General features: G+C 42.3%; 1 protein-coding gene across 1 annotated transcript in view; it reads right to left on the bottom strand.

Moving 5' to 3' along the window:
• R3HCC1 (R3H domain and coiled-coil containing 1) overlaps positions 1–6,124 on the bottom strand; it is a gene marked incomplete at its 5' end in the record, with an annotated part of 426,543 nt that overhangs the window by 72,108 nt on the left and 348,311 nt on the right. The window lies entirely within an intron of this gene.

The raw sequence follows: 6,124 nt of genomic DNA, 5'->3' as shown, positions 1-6,124 counted from the left end.
CTCGCGCAGCTATGCTAAAGGCGGATTCCTCCATAGTTTTCTCACTTCCGCCCTGGGAATCGCCCAAAATAGCTCTCCAAAGTGAACCAGGCAGGCGGGCGGCGCCTGCGCCAGAATAACGCTTGACAAGCGCGCCGTCAGAGAAAAAAGCTGCAGCTGGAGGTTTCAGAAGTGCGCGCTTCCCTCCCGCCCCGTGTTTAATGGGAGCATCTCAACCTTAGGCTTTCAAGAGGACTAGCGGCATGAGCTTTTGCAGAGCCATGAAATGTGCCCTACTTTTGTAAATTTGTTCGTTCTACACACACACAAATAAATGGAGAAAAATACTTCTGAAACAGTCTAACCTAAGAAGTATTGTGCATTGCTATACAAAACGTGAAAGTGTACAAATGGTGATTCACAATTGCACTACATATTTAGTGGTGACAAAACTGTAGCTTTGCCATGCTAATTTTAACAGACCATTTGGAGCGTTGTCTCTCTTGAATTCTAAACCAACAGAAACAAAGTTCCCCAATGTTTCAGGAAAATGAGTTTCAGTAACTACAAACCCTGAAATTTTGGATCCCCTCTGAAACCAGTGCCACAGTTTCGTAGGATGTATCAATTACTACTCCTGACAAAAAAAACTACAAAACTTTGGCACTTGTTTGGACAGGACCCAAAATTTTGGATTTCCTAGTTAATGAAGCTAAAAATACAGGCTCTCTCACAGGCCCAGAGAGAGCTGGGACACTGCCTGTTTTTGAGGCCCGCATAACAAACCCCGCTGACACCAGATGAAAACAGATGGGCCCATGGGCCTACGGGGAGGGCAAGTGCCCCCTTTAAAGCAAATAAATAATAATAACTAACCAATTGCATCAGTGATAACTCGGTTCTGCAGCCCCGCCTAAAATAAATCCTGCCTACAGCCATGCTTGGCCCTCATTTGCCCATGCCTCTTGCTTGCTGAGAGCCAGTTGCACGGTTTCCATTAGGAGAGTTGTGAAGAGCACAGCCAGCCTGCATCTGAGAGATAAGTTTTGTCTAGCAGCCGGACTCTGGGATATAAAATTGCTGGTATTCATAGCCTGTAGAGGTTTGAGTGTATAAACCAGAGCTTTCCAAACTGTGTGTCATGACACGTTAGTGTGTCGGCTGCAATGTGTAGGTGTGTTGCATGAACGCTCCTTGCCAGGGCTGGAAAGGGGTTAGTTTAACCTCTGGTTTGCTAGTAAAACTGAATTACTGTACTCTGTTGCAAAATGATGCATGTCTAAAAAGTGTGTCACTAACATGAAAAGTTTGGAAAGCTCTGATACAGGCCTTTGGGAAGCTGGAAATTCCAGTCAAGAGAATGACTCAGCTCAGCAACGTCATGGCTGTACTGAGTAAAGAGCTGAATGGGCATGATAAATAATAAACCTCTGGCTTTAAAAAAGAAACAGACTGTTTCTATACTGCCCCGGCCAGTCTAGGCACCTGCCACTGAGCTAATATACATAATTCAAACAGATCACACTAATGACTTAAATTCCTTGCAGAAAGGGAAGCAAAGAAATGAAGGGAACAGAAAGAAACATCAGTTGTGTTATAGAGCTACAATATAAGGCTTTATATTGCAGGATTGTTGGTGATAATGTGTTGTAGTGGTGAGAGTGCTCCAGATTCAATTTACCGTATTTTTCAGTCTATAAGATGCACCCGACCATAAGACGCAGCTAGTTTTGGGAGGAGGAAAACAAGAATAAAACATAGAAGCCAAAACAGCAAGAAGGATCGCTACACAAAGATCCCTCTTGCTGTTCTGGTTTCAGCAACAGCTGCGCAGCCTGCATTTGCTCCATAAGATGCACAAACATTTCCCCTTACTTTTTAGGAGGGAAAAAGTGTGTCTTATAGACTGAAAAATACGGTACATCTCTGCAGTGAAGCTCATGGGTGACCTTGGACCAGTCACCACATCCAGACATAGTGTGTTTTTATTGTGATGAAAACAAGCCCAGTTTCCCCCAGGGCTGGTGTGTTCTCCCCACACTTGCACTCTCCACCTGCTGCATGGCCACAAGGATAAGATGGGGAGTTTTCACTTCTGATTTGATTAAACGGAGTTCAGTGCTGGATCTGAACCATACACTCTTCTTAATTGTAAACAGTGGTTTGTTGAAAACCACCCAGCTTCATAAACAATGGTTTTAAGTTGTCTTAATAATAATTATTAATAATTTTATTATTTGTACCCCATCCAACTGTCCGGGTTGCCCCAGCCATTCTGGACAACTTCCAACACATATTAAAACATAATAAAACATTAAACATAAAAAAAACCTTCCCTATACTGTACAGAGCTGCCTTCAGATGTTTTCTAAAGGTTGAATACTGTAGTTACTTATCTGTTTGACATCTGATGGGAAGGCGGGCACCACTACTGAGAAGGCTAGTTTTAAACAAGCTACAGTGGTACCCCAGGTTACATATGCTTCAGGTTACATACTGTCAGAGCTGAGCCCCTGACACATACGCTTCAGGTTACAGACTCAGCTAACCCAGAAATAGTTCTTCAGGTTAAGAATTTTGCTTCAGGTTGAGAACAGAAATCGTGCTACGGCGGCGCGGCGGCAGCAGGAGGCCCCATTAGCTAAAGTGGTGCTTCAGGTTAAGAATAGTTTCAGGTTAAGTACAGACCTCCGGAACGAATTAAGTACTTAACCTGAGGTACCACTGTATTTGTTGTTTGTTGTTTAGTCGTTTAGTCGTGACTGACTCTTAATGATCCCATGGACCAGAGCACACCAGGCACTCCTGTCTTCCACTGCCTCCCGCAGTTTGGTCAAAGTCATGCTGGTACCTTCGAGAACACGGTCCAACCATCTCATTCTCTGTCATCCCCTTCTCCTTGTGCCCTCCATCTTTCCCAACATCAGGGTCTTTTCCAGGGAGCCTTCTCTTCTCATGAGGTGGCCAAAGTATTGGAGTCTTAGCTTCAGGATCTGTCCTTCCAGTGAGCACTCAGGGCCGATTTCCTTAAGAATGGATAGGTTTGATCTTCTTGCAGTCCATGGGACTCTCAAGAGTTTCCTCCAGCACCAGAATTCAAAAGCATCAATTATTCAGCAATCAGCCTTCTTGATGGTCCAGCTCTCACTTCCATACATCACTACTGGGAAAACCATAGCTTTAACAATACAGACCTTTGTCAGCAAGGTGACAAGCTATAGTAATCATTAAACAGCACCACAAGCTATTCTGTAAGCTCTTCCTTATGGCTGCTCTGAAGGAGGAAGAGGAGTGTATGAGCCTGGAGAGAAGCTAGACGCATTCCCATCATAACAAGCAATGGTTTGTCATCATCAGTACGCCTACTGAAGACTTTGAAATGCCAACAGGCATTTTAAATGAATTCCAATTTTATGGTTTAAAATGGTTTTTATTTTATTTTATTGGTTACGTGTACAGTATTTAGAGACTACTATTTAGAGTATTTAGTGGTATATAACTTGGCCAGATAAATTAATAACTACATAAATGTGCTATCTGAACACAGCCACTATTTCTCAGTCTAACCTACCTCACAGAATTGTGAAACTAAACAGTGGAGGGCAGGGGAATCACTCTCTGCTTTGAGTTCCATGGAGGAAAGATGGGATGTAATATAATAAAGAAGCCTGAGTTTCACATACAAATAAAAAGTTTTTTGCTTGCCTACGGCCTAAAACACAAGAAATGGTTTGCTTTTGGCTGTATTTAAACATATTTCTGGGCCAGCTTTCCTTTAAGAAAACAACCATAGATGTTTTATAAAGCTCTTGGTGATCCTTGGTTATTGATTCAAGCACCAAACAGATGTTGGTAACACAATTATATGCAACTTCCTGGCAATGCTCTTAAAATGCCTGCCTGCTGCAGGGTTTTTGAGCCACCATTGCGATCTTCCTCAACCTGATGCCCTCCAGATGTTTGGGGTATAATTCCCACCTGCTCCAGCCAACATGTGGAAGGCACCAGCTTGGGAAAGGTTGTACCACAGTAGGCCAGCCAACATAGTTCCCTCCAGATGTTTTGATACTGAGACTCACTCACAGCATCCCTGACCCTGGGCCATGCTAGCTGGGACTGATAGGAGCTGTAGAGAAGAACATCTGGAGGCCATCAGGTGGAGAAAGGCTGCTGCAACCCACAACATCTGGGGGTACCAGGTTGGCTACCCCTGCACCAGAGTTCAGTTTCATTTTTGGTTAGAGCAGCTAGCAGATTTGTGTCATTTTTTTGGTACCTGTTTATCTACAAATGTACATGTTGAGCAGGGTGGAGCGAGCTGGCATCCAGTCAGATAGTGCTAGCCTTCAAAGCAGCATCAGTTCCCCCCAAATCAAACCACTGGTGGAACCACTGCCAACCTAATCCCAGCCCTGCCCATCTGCAAAAATGTCTATCAATGTAATGCTGGCTGCATTACAATTCCGAGCTGGAGTTTTGCACAGCACAACACCTCAAGGAACACCTCAAGGAATGTGTGGTCTGTTGCGGCTATTCATTTACTGGTATATAGAAATGTATGAGTCACCTTAAGGTACGAGTCATGCTTAAAGCATGAAACTCAAAACATATAGGGGCAAACAAAAGATAGGCTTTTAAAAACTACTCAGTTATAGTTAGTTAAAACCATAAAGGAATAAATGGCAGCAACAAATACCCTTTAGAAAATTGCATATGCTAATTTATCTGTATACAGTGGTACTCCAGGTTAAGTTCTTAACCTGACCTGAGGTACCACTGTAGATGCAATTTCAGGTGGAATTTCAAAGGGGAGGGGACACAAATTCTGACTCTTGCTGTTGGGGCTTGCTTTGAGGTATGGGGTGGCAACAGGATTTTCTGGGCTCTCCACCCCCTCCCCAATCTTTTATTTTAAATTATTACTAACAATTTTATTATATACCGCCCTTCACCCAAAGAACACAGGCAGTTTACAGTATAAAAAGAGTGATTCACAACATATGTTAAAGGGTACAGAAATGATCTGATAACAATGAAATAATAACAATATAAACAATGCAAAAAAGAGAAAACATACTAGAATTAAGGCAAAACATCCCACAGACAATATATGCTTTAAATATACAGGACACAGGTAGGAGAATGGTAAGAAAATTAGAATAACTATCAGGGGTTAATTGACTTTCAATTGTGTTATAATGCTAATTTCTCTTTGCAGATTTAGATCCACCAGCATTTAGGAACACCAAGGGCAGATACAGTCCTATAGAAGTCCTACTAAGGCTAAATATGAAATTTAAATAAAGTTTACATTGCAGTCAGCAGGCTTGGGAACATGGCCAATTATTGCTACGTCTATTGGAACTTTTTGTGAAGACAAAATATTCAAAATATAAACAATAATAAACTGTAAAATAAAATTTATTTTTCAAAATACGTAAAACAAAACCTACTAAGTTTATTTTTGTATACTTGCACTGGAGCTTAGCATCCTTGGGCATTTGCAAAGGCCCACAGCCCAGCTTGCTCCTCATCCCTAGACCCCATCCTGTCCAGTCAAGAAAGCTAAGCAGAGTCAGGATCACTGGTACCTGGTTAGGAGACCACCTGGGTGCTAGATGAGGCCTGGCACTTTTTCTATACTTACCTTCACTTACCAGTCAGGCAGGTGACAGGATACAGAGGAGAAAATGCTGGCAGCACAAAAGTCTCAACAGCTCAAATCTGTGATGGGCCTAACACAAATGCACTCCTACCCCAACTGGCTATAGACTGTAACTTTAAGAGTAAATGCCTGGATTTGTTTTTGGTTTTTTCACTCCTTTTCCCTTTCCTCTTTGTGTGTCAATACAATCCTGTCATATCTTTTGGATTGTAGATTTGAGGCCTGGGCATGCTTTGTTCCTGGTTTTGTAACAATGACCCAGAGGGATAGGTCACTTCAACTCTGCTAAGAGTTGCAAATTAAGGTGCTACTGGACTATGTTGTTTTTGCAGCAACAGTTTAATTATTGGAAACCATTCTTTCTCTTTTCTTTTGCTAAAAAGGCTCCCAGAGCAGCTTCCAATTGACCAGTAAAGATTCTTGTGGTATTTTTCAAAAGACTAACAAATGTGCAGCACAGTCCTAACCATGTCTACTCAG

This window comes from Podarcis gaigeae (genome assembly GCF_964106915.1).
Source record: "Podarcis gaigeae genome assembly, chromosome: 15".
NCBI lineage: Eukaryota > Metazoa > Chordata > Lepidosauria > Squamata > Lacertidae > Podarcis > Podarcis gaigeae.
The sequence above is the reverse complement of the archived record's forward strand: the minus strand, read 5'-3'. Positions and strand labels throughout refer to the sequence as shown.